Below are 19,134 nucleotides of genomic sequence, written 5' to 3' on the forward strand. Positions count from 1 at the left end.
AACTTGGCATTCGGGCTGCTTCAGGTGGGAATATGCAAGCTGAAGGTGAGGCTTGTATAAAGCTTCATGTTCAAAGAGGAAGGCAATCATTTCCTTTCCAAGGGATGGACATATGATCGCATTGGCTGGTGAAGAAAAAGAAATACAATCAATGTAAGGAAAATCACATTTTCCCGTGGATCCCCGAGGTCAGAACTAGACAGGATCCCAAGAGGTTCTAGGATCTCATTCCATAAGAGTGCCAGTGACAATGTGAGACAGTAGAACTGTGACTTCCTTATATCTTGGAGTGAGCATCAGAGCCAGGACTGGAATACAGGCTTACTGATCCCCAATTCAGTTTTTATTCTTCTTAAAGCGTGTCCCCTCCTTTCCAAGACCCTCCTGTCTGCTCAACAGAGGGAAAGAGGAAGGGAAGAGGATGTTTAGGAAGTCATATGAAGTAGAAGGACAAAGAAGACTGGGTTAGTATCCTGGGTAAGAAGATATGCAAAAATATTGTGGAATGGGTGGCCGGAATTCATCTATATAAACAGAAATCCCAACCCTCTGAGCGTACTTGTTCTATCACAAAATACTGGCAGCACTCCTAGAAAACCAGGAAGATTGGTGGATACAGTGAGATCTACTCAGGACTAGATGTAGTGAGTACCTCTTACTCCCAGAGCCCCCTTGAAGATTTATTATCAGAGACTAAGACAACACAGGCTCTTCTGAAAGTGAGAACTCTCCCCAAGCCCTTCCAGTTGTAACATTTTATGAGCCTGAATCCCTGAGTTTAAAAGCTGTGGACTACACTGGCACCTGGAAAACTCTGGAAAGGGGAACGTCTGGGAACAGTAGATATCAGCTTGATGGCCAAAGTTAGACCCTTGATAGACTTAATCTCATCCATTGCTGTAGCTATTCTTGTGGTATCTGTCAGACCCAACGACGAGGAGAGACTAGGAGACATCAAGCATTTTGTTCAAGTTCAAAGCACTGGCAAATGAGAGCCATGATTCTGACCTAAATCTTAAGTCCTCTGCTTCTGAAACACAGCTCACAGATAAGGAGAAAAGTTTCAGTGGAAGCTCTTGAAAATTGCCTGCAACGTTTTGTTATGGAACTTCCAAGGTGTTGGGAACTGATAAAATGAGCGCTGAGGTTGGGAGTGGGGTGGAGGGCTAGTGTACAAGCAGAGGAAACAAGAGAAAAGCCACTTAGGTTCACCTAGCTCAGAGAAGGGTACTCACCAGGGCTGGTGCCTGTCTGATGAGTAGTGATACTCACCCTCATAGCAGCAAAGAGCAAGAGTGACCAGCAGGACACTCAGGGACAGCCTCATGGTTTATTTTGCTTTGAGTTTTCAGCTTTAGTGAATGGTGAGCAATTAGCAGCTGAACATAGCAGCCTGGGGAGCCCAGGGCTACTTATAGCTAGAGAGCCTCTCTGGTGTTGCCCAAATAAACATGTGGTCAGGTCATGGGCCTGGCTTCCAGCCCTCCGTTCCTCTCTCAGGGCTCATGCCATCCACCATCCATCCATCCATTTCCAATATGAAAGTTCCTATTCATAGGCATTGCTAGCAGCAGGCACCTCTCCTTTGTAGCAAACACTGAGGTTGTAGTTTTACAAATGTGTAGTCAATTAGTAGATGCAGGCCCCCTCCCCTGGACAGTAGCTCACAAACTGTACAGGAAGCCTCTGGTTTTGCTCAGTCTTACGTAGCATAGTGCCTGGCATACAGGAGTGGAAAAGTAAATACCCTTGGAAGAATGAATGGATATGAATCAACAAAGCACTAAATTGATTAGGGTGTATCTTCAGTATGAAATGATGCCTGCTATGCCAAGTTTCCCCTTGAGCAGGTGAGGGAGAAAGGTTAGCATGGTGACCATAGTGAAAGGATTGAGTGGTTTTAGAGTCCCAAGAAAAGGCAATGCCAAGAGGAAGACTACCTCTTCAATACTAATCTCCTATTCTAATCTAATATTTTTAAAAATATCAAAGACATCTGAAATCAAATCAGGCTCTAATGGAGACAGAGAAGCTCCTTATTAGTTTTATTTTATTTTTTTTAATAATAAACTTATTTTTTATTGGTGTTCAATTTGCCAACATACAGAATAACACCCAGTGCTCATCCCGTCAAGTGCCCCCCTCAGTGCCCGTCACCCATTCACCCCCACCCCCCCGCCCTCCTCCCCTTCCACCACCCCTACTTCGTTTCCCAGAGTGAGGAGTCTTCATGTTCTGTCTCCCTTTCTGATATTTCCTACTCATTTCTTCTCCCTTCCCTTCTATTCCCTTTCACTATTATATATATTCCCCAAATGAACGAGACCATATAATGTTTGTCCTTCTCTGATTGACTTATTTCACTCAGCATAATACCCTCCAGTTCCATCCACGTTGAAGCAAATGGTGGGTATTTGTCATTTCTCTCTTTTTTCTTTTTTCTTTTCTTTTTTGTATTTGTCATTTCTAATGGCTGAGTAATATTCCATTGTATACATAAACCACATCTTCTTTATCCATTCATCTTTCGATGGACACCGAGGCTTTTCCACAGTTTGGCTATTGTGGACAGCGCCGCTATAAACATCGGGGTGCACCAGTGAGAATGGGGAAAATTAACAAGGCTGGAAACCACAAATGTTGGAGAGGATGCGGAGAAAAGGGAACCCTCCTGCACTGTTGGTGGGAATGTGAAATGGTGCAACCACTCTGGAAAACTGTGTGGAGGTTCCTCATTAGTTTTAGTTGCCAACTAGAAGGGTCACACCTCAGTCATCATGGTCTGGGCATAGAGCGCCCCTACCGGAGCTCTCCCTCTGTCTCTCCCCAGGCATGAGCAGCGTGTTGTATGGAAACACAGAGGAGGTGTGGAAAATTCTTACAAAAGGCATTGGGAGGTCAGTCTGGTTATCCAGAGGAGCATATAGGAGAGCCATTCAAAGGTATAGAGTATTCTGACTTGAAGAGATGACTGGAGGAGGGACCCTGAAAGAACAGCATGAGGGGAGATGAGAGGGCATAAACCACGTTCCTTGTGCACATCAGGTAAGTAGGTTACCCTGGAACATGTAATACATACAACAGTGCATGGTGGCCAAGGGAAGGCTTTGCAACTGGAGAGACACGATGGGCCAAATCAAGGAGAGTTTCCATTGTACTCTGTGGGATGTCAGGGCAGAATGGTGGGTGGGACGAGACACACCTAGGTTTATTTGCACTAGTGCTTTCCTGCTGGATTTCAGATCTAGTCAAAATCACATGGGCTTATCACACCCATTATGAAGGCTCTTGCATGGTAACAGGAAAGAAGGAAGGGAGGAAGGGAGGGAGGGAGGGAGGAAGGAAGGAAGGAAGGAAGGAAGGAAGGAAGGAAGGAAGGAAGGAAGGAAGGAAGGAAGGAAGGAAGAAAAAGCAAGAACAAGTATTGGCAAGGGATGTGGAGCTTTAAGGAACCCTTGTGCATTTGGTGGGGAATGTAAAATGGTGCAGCCTCTGAGGAAAAGAGCCTGAAGGTCACTCCGGAAATTACAAGGAGAGTTAATACGATCAATTGAGTTCACCTCTCAGTACCTGTGCAAAAGATTTTAAAGTAGGAGGTCAAACATATTTGCATATCCATGTTTATAGCAGCATTATCCATAGTAGCCAAGAGGTAGGAAGAACCCAGGGTTCATGTACCTGAAGAGATGCAGGGTATGCAGTACATGCATATAATGTAATATTATTTACATTCAGACTTATAAAGCAAGGAAACCAGTCACGTGCTACAAATGGGTGAAGCTTGAGGACAGTACACTAAGGGAAATAAGCCAGTTAAAAGAGACAAATGCTGTGTGATTCCGTTAAGAGGGGGTTCCTATAGTAGTCAAATTCATAGAAATAGAGAGTAGAATGGTGGTTGCCAGGGGCTGGGGCAGGTAAATTATCTGTTCAAAACAATGTGTCCTCACAAAAACAGTGAGCTGATTATACCTGGAAACATGCCACTGTAATCCTCTACAACTGGTCCTTATGGTGAAAACCTCCTGTAGACAATGCTAATTGCGGTAATAAAAAGAGTAGCACTAATTTGTGCTTACTAGCTATGGCCAGACAATGCGCAAACATATGGCCAGACAATTGCGCATCTACAATCATTGCTACATATCTACAAGCCGTTACATTTCCTATTTTATATTATTATTATTATTATTATTATTATTATTTCTAAAAAGATTTTATTTATTTATTCACGAGAGACAGAGAAAGAGGCAGAGACATAGGCAGAGAGAGAAGCAGGCTCCCTGCGTGGAGCCCGATGTGGGACTTGATCCCAGGACCCCAGGACCACGACCTGAGCCAAAGGCAGATGCTCAACCACTGAGCCACCCAGGTGTTCCATGTTTCCTATTTTAACAGTTAAGTCAACTAACTAGCAGAAGAGAGTAGGAACTTGCTCAAACTTTTTCAGTTTGGAAGCCAGTAGGTCTAGCTTAGGCATGACGATATGTGAATTGTAAAGTAACAAAATGGTATTTTCAGTCGGAGTAGCTGGAGGTGGTGACATGTCAGATGGAAGAGGGGTGATGATAGTGAAGTTCTCTGCTTGCATTTCAGTTTCTGCCTCAGTTGGATTCCTCTGGGTGATGATCCTCAAGCTAGTTTCTTCATCTCTCTCTCCAATTCACTTCTTCTTTTACTTTTGTTTTTTAAAGAATCATCCATTTATTTTAGGGGAGAGGAGCAAAGACAGAGGGAGAGAGACTCTCCAGCAGTCTCCCGGATGAAAGCATAATCTGACCCAAGGCTGATCTCATGACCCCAGTATCATGACGTGAGGTAAAACCAAGAGTTCGCCTCTTCACCGACTGAGCCATCGAGGCACAATTGCTCCTTTTACTTTTAAAAAGATAGTTTACTGACAATGCCAAATGCGGATGGGGATGTAGAGCAATAGAAGCTCTCATTCGTTGCCTGTGGGAATGCAAAAGGGTATGGCTACACTGAAGGAAAGTTTGAAATTTCTTTCTTTTTTTTTTTTTTTTAAAGATTTTATTTGTTGATCTAGGAGAGACACAGATACATAGGCAGAGGGAAAAGCAGGCTCTCCACGGGGAGCCCGGTGCGGGCCTTGATCCCAGGTCCCCAGGACCATGACCCAAGCCAAAGGCAGACGCTCAAACCACTGAGCCATCCAGGTGCCCTGTAATTTCTTTTAAAAGTACACATAGTCTTACCATATGATCCAGCAATTGCATTTCTTGGTATTTATGCAAAGGAGTTAAAGATATGTCTACTTGAAACTCGCACATGATATTTATGGCACTTTCATTCATATTTGCCAAAATCTGGAAGCAATCAAGATGTCCTTCAGTAGGCCAGTGGATGAAGAAACTGTGGTGCCTTCAGACAACAGGATATATTTCTAAGGTTCTGTCTCTCTTAAGGATGAGCTTTATGGTGTGAGAAAGCACAGAACCTTACATACATATTACCAAATAAGAGAAGCCAACCTGAAGAGCTGCATAGTGTATGGTTACAGCTCTATGACATCCTGGAAAGGCAAAATTATGGCGACTGTAAAAGATCCGTAGTGTCTGTGGGCTGGGGAGGAAAGAGGGATGAATATGCAGAGTGCAGAGGATTTGCAGGCTGGGACACTACTCTGTATGAGATGATGATGCCAGATATCTATCATTGTGTATCTGTCAAAACCCATCAAATGTACAATCTGAGTGAAATGTAATATAAATTACTGACCTTGAGTGATAAGGATGTGGCAGTATAAGTTCACCAATTGTGACAAATGTACCATCAGGTGTGGCGTGTTGATGGTGAGGGAGGTTGTGCACATGTGGAAGTGAGGGGCACATGGGGACTCCGTGTGCTGTGCTTGATTTTTCTGTGAACCTAACAATAAAGGCTATTAAGAAAAAGGGGAATAAAAAAATTAAAAAAAAAAAAGAAAAAGGGAAATGGGAAGCCCAAGTGGCTCAGTGATATATCGCTGCCTTCGGCTCAGGGCCTATCCTGGGGGCTTGGGATCGAGTCCCGCGTCTAGCTCCCTGCATGGAGCCTGCTTCTCCCTCTGCCTGTGTCTCTGCCTGACCCCTTCTGTGTCTCTCATGAATAAGTAAATAAAATCTTAAAAAAAAAAAAGAAAAGAAAAGGGAAATATCTTGTTGAGACATTCTCTTTCAGTAAGAACACCATCAGAAAAAAATGAATCAATGGAATTGTCACCATCTATAGATAGTTGATCAAACCAAGAAAATCCCAGATAATCTACTGAAAAAAAGTGTTAAAATTGATAAAGTTTATTGTGTAACTTAATATAAGACCAGCATGTAAACCACAGTTACTTTCCTATCAACCTGCTATTAGCATTCATGACATCAAGGAAAAAAAGATGCCATCGGCAACAGAACAATAGCAGCAATAAAATTATTCTGAAATATACCGAAGTGAAAAATGCAAAATTTTAAGGATCAAATCACGAAACATTACTTATAGATATAAAAAAGAATCTCAACAAGTAGATGGACACACTGTTTCTGAGGGAACTAGAACAGCGAAGGAAGTCTCCTATTCTCAAATTATTTTACGAATCCAATCCAGCTCACATCAGAATCCCCATTATCCAGCTTTACAGTTTGTGTTGAATTTTGAAGTGCTGGATCTTTCAAAGTAGAATGTGTTCACGTATTGAGTTGTGCGAATAGTGTGTAAGGGCCCAACGGTAGAGCCAGACTACTGGGTTCAAGCTCAGCTCTTGCACTTTCTAAATGTGGGCACATCAGCAAGATGCTGACCCTCTTAGCCTAGTGCCTCATCTGCAAAATAATGTGATAACAATAGTGCCCGCCTCATGGGATTTATCTTTGGATAAATGAATTAATACAGGAATAATCCTCAGCACAGTATCTGACAGTAAATGTCACCTACAATGTTTATATAATGAAAAGGAAAACATACAAGTAAAATGTGAAGCATAGTAAATCAACTCACTTCCAAATGAAATCTCAAACTGAATCTAACCGACTTTGCCAATGAGGAATGTTTATTTATCCTTAATGTGAACAACGTGTACCTCGGAATTTGTCTTCGGTTCCTTTGGCATTTCTCTCACATTAAAGTGGGGTTCCTCTCAGTTAAAATTCCTTCCATGTTACTTCTCAGTCGGTTTCTTGTTTTATGCTCACATTGAAAAGGCTGTTGTGATTTTAAATTCCTAATCACTGAGTACTGGAACTAAAGGTATAGGGGAGTGGTGGGTGGCCATAGATATTAGTTATCCTCAAGGCACAAAGGGTCTCTGGGCTCCTGTTCACATCAGGAGGCACTGGGAACACGTGTCTGTTTGCTTGTGGTTTAAACCCCAGGGATTCTCTCGGGTTGAAGTCTTTAAGTGGTTAACATAGACATGGGGCATGCAAAGTTTTAAGATATCACACCTGGATCATAAGGTCCCAAATGGTGTTTGGAATAACAGATCACAATGTCATTTTTAGCTGGTACCTAGGGGAATTCAATCACCTCTCTTCCCATTTGCACATTCATGTGAGGAGTCTTTTCGGGGTTTACATCTATACAGATGAAAAAATGAATAAACCTGCCTCATTTTAGCAATACATGATATTCATGGACATACAAAACTTAAAAGCATCTCTTTCGGCTCTTTAAGAGATGTGTTTGTCAACAACATTTTATATCATGGATGTAAGAAGTATCAAATTTGAAATATATATGTCTTCATCCAATGCTGCAAATATCTTTTTCTTAAAAGATTTTATTCATTTATTCATAAGAGACACACAGAGAGAGGCAGAGACACAGGCAGAGGGAGAGGCAGGCTCCCTGCAGGAGCCTGATGGGGGACTCGATCCCAGGACCCCGGGATCATGACCTGAGCCAAAGGCAGATAGATGCTCAACCACTGAGCCACCCAGGTGTCCCTGCAAATCATCAGCGTGCCTTATTTTATAAGCTCCGCAAAACCATTCTATTACTTCTTCTCTTGTCATTATCACCATTGAGCCCGTGAGATTTTTGCCCTGAGGTTCATCAGGGAAATGTGTGAGCTGACCAAGCCATCTACTACTTCCGTGGATCATTGCCTCAACTCTCATACCCCTAGTACATGCTCAGTCACTTGCTCTAAGCTGTGGGCTGCAAAAAGAAGCCCATGATGTGGAAAAGACCACTGCACATCAGAGATTATTTCCTTCACCAGTTTGCCATTGTTGCCATAACTCAATGGTTCTAGGTGTCTAAATCTTCTTTCTGTGTCAAACATAGAGTAGGATTCAAGGAAAAAAATTAGAAATGCTTGGTTTGCTCCAAAATTTGCCGTAGCAGTTTCTCATTGTGTACACTGCCCTACTTGGGCATTTTACAATGCTGGGAATCCAGTCCAGGTGCCATTTCAGATACAACCTGGAGTTTGAGGACACTTCATCCCATTGCACATTGACTTCATCCACCATCACCCATCACTGGGATCTTCCCATGGCCCAGCTGTATCAGATACTCTCCTCAGATGGTCTGACCCTTTCTTACGGGGAAGTCAGATGTTTGTTCCTCCCATTTGGCCTAAGAAATATAATAGTTAACTCTGTATATGAAAATAACCTGACACTTAAAGAAATTATGCAATGTTATGTTCCCTAGAAGAACATATGTTCACATTAACCAGGATCCACCTACTATTGGTGAGTTACTCCCTTTGCTCCCATATATAGCCTCTCTTTGGGAATTCTGTTCAGAAATAGAAGAAGAGCCTCATTTATGAGAAGAAATTTCCCGCAGATTTCCAACTTTTTAAAAAAATACTTTATTTATTTATTCATGAGAGGCAGAGAGAGAGAGAGAGAGGCAGAGACACAGGCAAAGGGAGAAGCAGCCTCCATGCAGGGAGCCCGACGCGGGACTTGATCCCGGGACTCCAGGATCACACCCTGGACCAAAGGCAGGCGCTAAACCACTGAGCCACCCAGGGATCCCCGATTTGCAACGTTTTAAACATCAAATTACAACCACATATCATACCCCAACACCAGAATCCCAGATCTCTAGAAAGGTCATATCTAAATTAGTGACAAATTACAGACTAAATAAATCATAAATAACAAGCCTACAGTGACCTAAAGTCCTCTCAATGATACAATAAACATACAGGTTGCATTAAAATGGGCTGCAATCAACTGCGCATATGAAATTATCATGGCCCCAGAGATTTCCAGGTGGAACTCCTAGCAATTTTGTTCTGCCATGAGAAGACACTTGAAGGTCAAGGACTCTCTTCTCATCCCAAGCTCCTTTTAAGGTGGAGTCAGAGCCGCCAGACCAAGGTGAGACTCTGTAACAATATATGAGCTCTGTCTGAGGAATAGATGTTACAGAGAGCAATTCCAGAGAGGCTGCCTTGTGGTGCTCAAGGCCAGGTGCTAACAACTCTTGTTGACCATCCCCTCAGTAGGCAGATGTGCTAGGTCATCCCTGAGGTACATGCTGCTCATTGTAAGTTGGCCCCTATGGGAAGAACCTTGAGGACAGCAAGTCATGGCCTCATCAGAGGTACATTCCAAACAGGGGGAGTTGGAATCCTCTGTGAACGCTTAAGTAAATGGCACTCGGATGCCATGTAGGTTGATGAAAATAAGCAGATTTTCTCCATCTTTTAGCCTCAGAAGGAAAGCAGTTAGCCTGTGGCATCAATAATAAGTTGAGTAAAGTTGTTTTTAAATTTTGGAAGCTCTGCCTGAAGATGGAGGTCAAATAACCTCAGGAGTTGTGAGTTGTACCAGGAAATTGATGAACTAATATTCACCATAGGAGTTTCAAGACTATTTGCTTTGCTGACCTTTATACTTTGTTTACCACAAAGTACTTACTTCTTGAATAATCTCTTGTAGTGAAGTAGACAATAAGAATAATTTGTGCCTTTTGGGTATTGATCCTGTTGAATTCCATTATGCTTTAATATTTATGTACACGTAGCTTTAGCAACTTATCCAAATCTCTGATTGTAGATCTGCCACTCTGGGTTTGAGACATAAGACGTAGACCTCACGGGACTTTTCTTATCCCAGCATTACCTAGTACACAGTATTGACCGATAAAGTTTATGGGTGCGTCAGTTGATATATATGTATATATATATTATGCCAATAAGTCATGCTTATTTTGTTGTAGGCAATGAGCACACCAGCTATTAACTTTTCCATAGGTCAGACAAGTGGTCTCCATCACTGCTGAAAAATAGCACTCAGGCTCTGTAGGTTAAATCTCTGTGTACCAGATAGGCTCTGTGTCTTCTCAGTTCTAGAGTTGCTTGTCCTACTCACGTCTCTATCACTAGAACTGAAAGCCTGTGAGTTACATATCCCGGACCCTTGCCAGTGCTGTCTTGTGTGGCTCTCCAGTGGAAGGCACTGATGGGAGTTTAAAGGTGGGAAGAAGACAGAAGTCATGTTTTCTCAGTTTTTGACATCACCTCTTACAGAGGTTGTAGAAGTAGTGTCTCCAGGACACACAGAAACCCAAAAGGACAGTGCTTTATGAGTTATGGGAGCATGGAAAATGACCACCTAACCAGAGGACATTGAGGAGAGGCTTCTTGGGGGTTGTGACATGAATATAAAGAAAGTACTTATGCTAGAGTAACAGTCAACCTTCAACAATGCTGCATAGGGTCAAAACAGAGGAAGACCCGATCTCACTGCATGCTGGGAACTGAACAACATGAACACCATGGACTTCTGGGCCAGGAGGTGAAACTGCAACCAGGTGAAACCTGGAATGGCTGAAGCGATTTGTAGATGCTCTGGACCAGTTCCTCCCATCCCAACACCTGGGTTCTTGTAACCCCCGAACAGGAATCCTCTCTGTAAGTGATCTCAAATTGCCTTTGGGGATTTTTTAAAATTCCATTCCTCTTTTGCTCATTCCCTGGGTAGGAGAGGCATGGGTCAGAGTCCCAGTATTTATTGAATGTGTGGGAACAATGAGTAGTCAGTGAGAGAGACAAACTATTCCCAGTTGGAGAATGCAACTCCCCAGTTTCTACCCCCAGAACTGATTCTGCAAATTGATGCTATTAATTTATCATGATTGAGCACATGCTCTGTGCTTTCAGGGCAAATAAAGGTAATGAAAATATTAAGTGTCTTCTGCTCAGGATGTGCAGAGTGGGATGATTTAAAGAGACAAAGAGAGAGGAGCTTCTGATAATTAGATCCATTTTAGTAACATAAATGAAATTTAAACCAGCACTAAGTCATTTGTTTGGAAGAGAGGGGTGACAGGGCCTCTAGTAAAACATTTCCCTCTCATCTGGGCAAACACATTTGGAATGGGAGAGAGTGTTCAACCAATGCTTTGCTGAGGTTCAAATGTAGGATGATTTAGGTGTTTTCTTTGATCTGTTCAATGTCTCTTTGCACAGCTTGGGCCCTCTCCCATGGACCCTGAGGGCTAGAGTAAACACTGAGAAAAATCATAACTGTCACCACTTCACCTCCCATTGCTTTATTTCTTGAATGCTTTGATACCAAAATTGTGTCTGCCTCCTCCTCCACCTGTCACATTCTCTAGTAAACACCAGGTATCAGCCATGAGCGACTTGGAGGCAAGAGAGCGTGAGTGTACTCAGGTTTGCAGGAAGGTCAATATTGATTCCTAAACAAGCTATCAGGTGATTGATTGAGATGTGAAGGATCAACAGGAGTCGTCCAGGTCATCAATGTGGATGCACAGTTACCCACAACAGGGATGTGGAGCCTGGGTCATTAGCGCGGGAAGGGTGACATCTTGTGGTCCTCTCTAGGAATCACACCTATTCCTGGAGAGCTGAGCATCCACATCTGCCCATTAACCCTAAACTTGAGGAAAACGTTCACTTGTCTGTGTTCCCCTAAGTATGCTCATTGATGTGCAATCTGATGACCAGGACTCATCAGCGTCTGTTTATCCCTTTGACACCCCCACATCTATCACATCTCCACCCATGCTGCCTTTTAAGTGAGATTCCATAATTCCCTCCTTTTTCAAAAGCCACAGGGAATGTCCATCCCCAGTGGGACCCAAGTTCTTCTAGGAGTGATATTGCTTACAGCCTCAGGTTCAGTGGGGTTGTTAGGTCCCCTCATAGAGAGGGCTTGCTGCCCCACTGAAGGGAATCATTTACATGCTCCAGACTCAGTGCTTCTAGCTGCCACAGCACCCCATATTTTACAGTCATCTCCAGGACCCCAGAAAGTACATGATGTAATGCAAGTCAGATCATGCTGGAGCTCCCAATTCTTTGCTGGTGGTTCTTGACTTTGTACTATCGTCTGGAATGGTCTTTTCTTCAATTCCGCTGTCATTTTCTTAGAATCTCCGACCTGGACTTGCCCGGGAACTCGTGTCTCTCATTGATTGTTGCTTGACTGGGTCCTCCCACTGGCTGAATTTTTCATCAGGGTCATTCATCCACAAACATCTTGTCGAATGTGCCTTCTGTAGGGGCCAAGTGCAGGCTGCCCCCTAATGTACCACTCTGGCATATTGATTATTTTCAATAAAAGTTACTTAAGAGGCAATCTGTGCATAAGGACATTCAGATCATCCTCTGCTGCCGTGATTGAGGAAATAAATCTTCCTGTGTAGGGCACTTTTCCTCTACCAGGATGTGGACATCCTTATATCACCAGAGATATAAAGTGTGGAGCCCTGAAGACTCCTTATTACTTTTTACTAGTTTACTACCCCAGCCCAATTTTGTTTAGAATTCCCTACCAATTGTAGCTCCCAAAGTTAAATTTCTTTTGTCCTGTCAATCCCTCACTCATTCATTGTCTCTTTGTTTAAAAAGTAAAAATCTGCTTGCCTTCATTATTCCTTTAGGTATCAATTTTTTTGATAGGCTCTATTTATGGCTCATAAATAATAAAACTATGTTTTTTCTCCTGTTAATCTATTTTAAGTAAATTTAATTACCAGTCCAGCAGAAGACCTTGAAGAGTAGAGGGAAAAGTTTTCCTTCATTTCAATTTCGTGTCAAGCACTGTTCTTGGCACTGGAGACACATCAGTAAGGAAAACAGGCAAAAATCTGTGCTGTCAAGAAGTTTATATTTTATCAAGGGAAGAGAAGTAATAAATCAAACGAAGAGGCAAAATAGATGGTTTATTAGAAGGTGGTAAGTGCCATGGAGAAAAAGAGAGTCATGATTTTAATTAGGGTGGACAGGAAAGGACTCACTGGCAAGATGGCAGAGGAGTTAGGGTCCCCAATGTCACCTGTCCCCACCAACTTTCCTAGATAACTTTCAAATCATCCTTAAAAACCACCAAATTCGTCCTGAGATTTAAAGAGAGAACAGCTGGAACACTACAGAGAGGAGTCTGCGCTTCTAACAAGGTAGAAGGTGGGGGGAAAAGGTGGGGAGGGGCCCCGAGGACCCCAGCTAAGGCCCGCGGTAAAGCCCCCGGGGACAGGAAGCCCAGTCCCGGAGGAGCAGGAACCTAAAAATGCAGACCGGATTCTTCCTGGAGGGAAGGGCGCTTAGCAGGGAAACTGGGCAGAACCGCAGGAGGGGCAGGGGAGCCTCCGGTCTCCCGGGATCACTAACAGAGGAAGTGCACCCCGGGGGGGAGCGCCCCACACACCGGGCCGAGCGCGGTAAAGGGCTGGAGCGCGCGCCCGGAGGGGCCCCGGGAGCAGCTCAGGCGGCGGCTCAGGGCGGAGGGGGCTGCGACCTGCTGCCTTCGGGAGCCTTGCGCCCGGGAGCGCGATTCCAGCAGCGCAGGCCCCGGATCCCAGGGCTCGAGCAGACACAGCCCAGGATCCTATGCTCACCCCCGGGGCAGGCGGAGGCACAGGAGGGAGGACACAGGGCAGCGAGGACCCTCCTGCCGCCGGGCGCCCCCGAGCCGTGCAGATCAGCACCCCGCCCCCGTTGCATCCAGGCCAGTGCAGACTGGGAGACTGCGGCGGCAGTGACTGCGGGAGCTGACTCCAGAGCTGGAAGGCCGGCTGCCGCCAGTGTGGTGTTCCTCCTGGTGTCACCCTGTGCCTGGGATGGAGCGGGGCCGCCAGGGAACAGGGGCCTCACGGGGTAAACAGCTCCCACTGAGCCCGGCACCTGGCAGGGGGCGGGGGGCGCAGGGCAGCTCCCCCAGGTGCACACACCTGAGAATCAGCACAGCAGGCCCCTCCCCCAGAAGACCAGCTGAAGGACAGGGGAAGAGCAAGTTCTTGACTGAGCAGCGCTGGACAACTCCAGGGGAAGTCGAGGGATTTACAGTACATAGAACCAGATGATACCCCTCTTTCTTCTGCCTTCCGTTTTTCCAGTACAACTCGTTTTCAGCCACTCTGCACTGAGCAAAATGACTAGAAAAGAGAACTCACCACAAAAGAAAGAATCAGAAACAGTCCTCTCTTCCACAGAGTGACAGAATTTGGATTACAATTTTATGTCAGAGAGCCAATTCAGAAGCACAATTATAAAGCTGCTGGTGGCTCTGGAAAAAAAAGCTTAAAGGATTCAAGAGACTTCATGACTGCAGAATTCAGATCTAAGCAGGCCGAAATTAAGAATCAATTAAATGAGATGCAATCCGAACTGGAGGTCCTAATGACGAGGGTTAATGAAGTAGAAGAACGAGTGAGTGACACAGAAGACGCGTTAATGGCAGGGAAACAAACTGAGGAAGAAAGAGAAAAACAATTAAAAGACCATGAGGAAAGGTTAAGGGAAATAAATGACAGCCTCAGAAGGAAAAATCTACATTTAATTGGGGTTCCAGAGGGCACCGACAGGGACAGAGGACAAGAAAACATATTCGAACAAACCATAGCTGAGAACTTCCCTAACTTGGGGAGGGAAACAGGCATTCAGACTTCAGACCCAGGAGATAGAGAGGTCCCCCCTAAAATCAATAAAAACGGTTTGACACCTTGACATTTAATAGTGAAACTTATAAATCCCAAAGATAAAGAGAAAATCCTTAAAGCAGCAAGAGACAAGAGATCCCTAACTTATATGGGGAGAAATATTAGATTAACAGCAGACCTCTCCACAGAGACCTGGCAAGACAGAAGCGGCTGGCAGGATATATTCAGGGTCCTAAATGAGAAGAACATGCAGCCAAGGATACGTGATCCAGCAAGGCTCTCATTCAGAATAGAAGGAGAGATAAAGAGCTTCCAAGATAGGCAGACACTGAAAGAATATGTGACCACCAAACCAGCTCTGCAAGAAATATTAAGGGGGACTCTGTAAAAGAAAGAGGATGCCCAAGAAATAATCCACAAAAGCAGGGACTGAATAGGTATCATGATGACACTAAATTCATATCTTTCGATAGTAACTCTGAACGTGAATGGGCTTAATGACCCCATCAAAAGGCGCAGGGTTTCAGACTGGATAAAGAAGCAAGGCCCATCTATTTGCTGTCTACAAGAGTCTCATTTTAGACATAAGGACACTTACAGCCTGAAAATAAAAGGTTGGAGAACCACGTACCATTCAAATGGTCCTCAGAAGAAAGTAGGGGTAGCCATCCTCATATCAGATAAATTAAAGTTTATCCCAAAGACTGTAGTAAGAGATGAAGAAGGACATTTTATCATACTTAAAGGATCCATCCAGCAAGAGGACTAACAATCATGAATATTTATGCCCCGAATGTGGGAGCTGCCAAATATATCAATTAATTAATAACCAAAGTTAAGACACACTTAGATAATAATACGCTAATACTGGGAGACTTCAACACGTCGCTTTCTGCAAATGACAGATCTTCTAAGCACAACATCTCCAAAGAGAGAAGAGCTTTAAATGATACGCTGGACCAGATGGATTTCACAGATATTTACAGAACTTTACATCCAAACGCAACTGAATACACATTCTTCTCAAGTGTACATGGAACTTTCTCCAGAATAGACCACATACTGGGTCTCAAATCAGGTTTTCACTGATTCCAAAAGACTGGGATCGTCCCCTGCATATTTTCAGACCATAAGGCTTTGACACTTGAACTCAATCACAAGAAGAAATTTGGAAGGATTTCAAACACGTGGAGTTTAAAGAGCATCCTGCTAAAAGATGAAAGGGCCAGCCAGGAAATTAGAGAAGAATTAAAAAGATTCATGGAAACTAATGAGAATGAAGATACAACCATTCAAAATCTGTGGGATACATGAGTTTCCCTGGGAGGCGCAGCGGTTTGGTGCCTGCCTTTGGCCCAGGGCGCGATCCTGGAGACCCGGGATCAAATCCCACGTCGGGCTCCCGGTGCATGGAGCCTGCTCTCCCCCTGCCTGTGTCTCTGCCTCTCTCTCTCTCTCTGTCTCTGTGACTATCATAATAAATAAAATTAAAAAAAAAACAAAATCTGTGGATACAGCAAAAGCAGTCCTGAGGGGGAAATATATCGCAATACAAGCATCTCTCAAAAATTGGGAAAACTCAAATACAGAAGCTAACCTTGCACTTAAGGAACTGGAGAAAGAACAGCAAATACAACCTACACCAAGCAGAAGAAGAGAATTAATAAAGATTTGAACACAACTCAATGAAATAGATACCAGAAGAACTGCATATGTGCTGCCGAAGCGAGCACGACACCAGAAGAACTGTAGAGCAGATCAACAAAACGAGGAGTTGGTTCTTTGAAAGAATTAATAAGATCGAGAAACCATTAGCCAGCCTTATTAAAAACAAAGAGAAAAGGCTCTAATTAATAATATCACAAATGAAAAAGGAAAGATCACAACCAATACCAAGGCAATACAAACGATTTTAAAAACATATGATGAGCAGCTATACACCAATAAATTAGGCAATCTAGAAGAAAAGGACGCATTTCTGGAAAACCACAAACTACCAAAAGTGGAACAGGAAGAAACAGAAACCTGAACAGGCCGATAACCAGGGAGGAAAATGAGCAGTCATCAAAAAACCTCCCAAGACACAAAAGTCCAGGGCCAGATGGCTTCCCAGGGGAATTCTATCAAACGTTTAAAGAAGAAACAATACCTATCTACCTAAGCTGTTCCAAAGGATAGAAAGGGATGGATACTTCCAAATTCTTTCTACGAGGTCAGCATTACCTTAATTCCAAAACAAGACCAAAAGGGGAGAATTATAGACCAATATCCCTGATGAACACACATGCAAAAATTCTCAACAAGATACTAGCCAATAGGATCCAACAATACATTAAGAAGGACTATTCACCATGACCAAGTGGGATTTATCCCCGGGATGCAAGGGCTGGTTCAACACTCGTGAAGCAATCAAAGTGACAGGTCATAGCAGCAAGAGAAAAAACAAGAACCATATGATCCTCTGAATAGATGCAGAGAAAGCAATTTGACAAAATACAGCATCCATTGCTGATCAAAACTCTTCAGAGTGTAGGGAATAGAGGAACATTCCTCAGCATCTTAAAAGCCATCTACGGAAAGCCCACAGCAAATATCATTCTCAATATGGAAACACTGGGAGCCTTTCCCCTAAGATCAGGAACAAGACAGGGGTGTCCACTCTCACCACTGCTATTCAACATAGTACTGGAAGTCCTAGCCTCAGCAATCAGACAACAAAAAAACATTAAAGGCATTCGAATTGGCAAAGAAGAAGTCAAACCTCTCCCTCTTCGCCAACGACATGATACTGTACATAGAAGAAACCTAAAAGACTCCACCCCAAGATTTCTAGAACTCATACAGCAATTCGGCAGTGTGGCAGGATACAAAATCAATGCCCAGAAGTCAGTGGGCATTTCTATACACCAACGAAGAGACTGAAGAAAGAGAAATTAAGGAGTCAATCCCATTATACACTTGCACTCAAAAGCATAAGATACCTCGGAATAAACCTAATCAAAGAGGTAAAGGATCTAACCCTAAAAACTATAGAACACTTCTGAAAGTAATTGAGGAAGACACAAAGAGATGGAAACATTTTCCATGCTCATGGATTGGAAGATTTAATATGGTGAAAATGTCAATGCTACCAGGGCAATTTACACATTTAACGCAATCCCTATCGAAATAACCATGGACTATCCTCAGAGAGTTGGAACAAATCATCTTAGATTTGGTGGAATCAGAAAGACCCTGAATAGACAGAGGAATATTGATAAAGAAACCAGAGCCGGGGGCATCACAATGCCAGATTTCAGGTTGTACTACAAAGCTGTGGTCATCAAGACAGTGTGGTACTGGCACAAAAACAGACAAATAGATCAATGGAACAGAATAGAGAATCCAGAAATGGGGCCCTCAGGTCTATGGTCAACTAATATTGGACAAAGCAGGAATGATTATCCACTGGAAAAAACGACAGTCTCTTCAATACATGGTGCTGGGGAAAATTGGACATCCACATGCAGAAGAATGAAACTAGACCACTCTCCTTCACCATACACAAAGATAAACTCAAAATGATGAAAGATCTAAATGTGAGACAGGATTCCATCAAAATCCTGGAGGAGAACATAGGTAACACCCTTTTTGAACTTGGCCACAGCAACTTCTTGCAAGATACATCCATGAAGGCAAGTGAAACAAAGCACAAATGAACTATTGGGACTTCATCAAGATAAGAAGCCTTCTGCACAGCCAAAGAAACAGTCAACAAAACTAAAAGACAACCTACAGAATGGGAGAAGATATTGGCAAATGACGTATCAAATAATGGGCTAGTATCTAAGATCTATAAAGAACTTATTAAACTCAACAGCAAAGGAACAAACAATCCAATCATGAAATGGGCAAAAACATGAACAGAAATCCTACAGAGGAAGACATAGACATGGCCAACAAGCACATGAGCAAATGCTCCGCATCACGGCCATCAGGGAAATACAAATCAAACCCACAATGAGATACCACCTCACCCCATGAGAATGGGGAAAATTAACAAGACAGGAAACCTCAAATGTTGGAGAGGATGTGGAGAAAAGGGGAACCCTCTTGCATTGTTGGTGGGAATGTGAACTGGTGCAGCCACTCTGGAAAACTGTGTGGAGGTTCCTCAAAGAGTTAAAAATAGACCTGCCCTATGACCCAGCAATTGCGCTGTTGTGGATTTACCCAAAAGAGACAGAAGCAGTGAATCGCCGGGACACCTGCACCCCGATGTTTCTAGCAGCA

This window comes from Canis lupus, chromosome 18 (genome assembly GCF_011100685.1).
Source record: "Canis lupus familiaris isolate Mischka breed German Shepherd chromosome 18, alternate assembly UU_Cfam_GSD_1.0, whole genome shotgun sequence".
Lineage (NCBI taxonomy): Eukaryota > Metazoa > Chordata > Mammalia > Carnivora > Canidae > Canis > Canis lupus.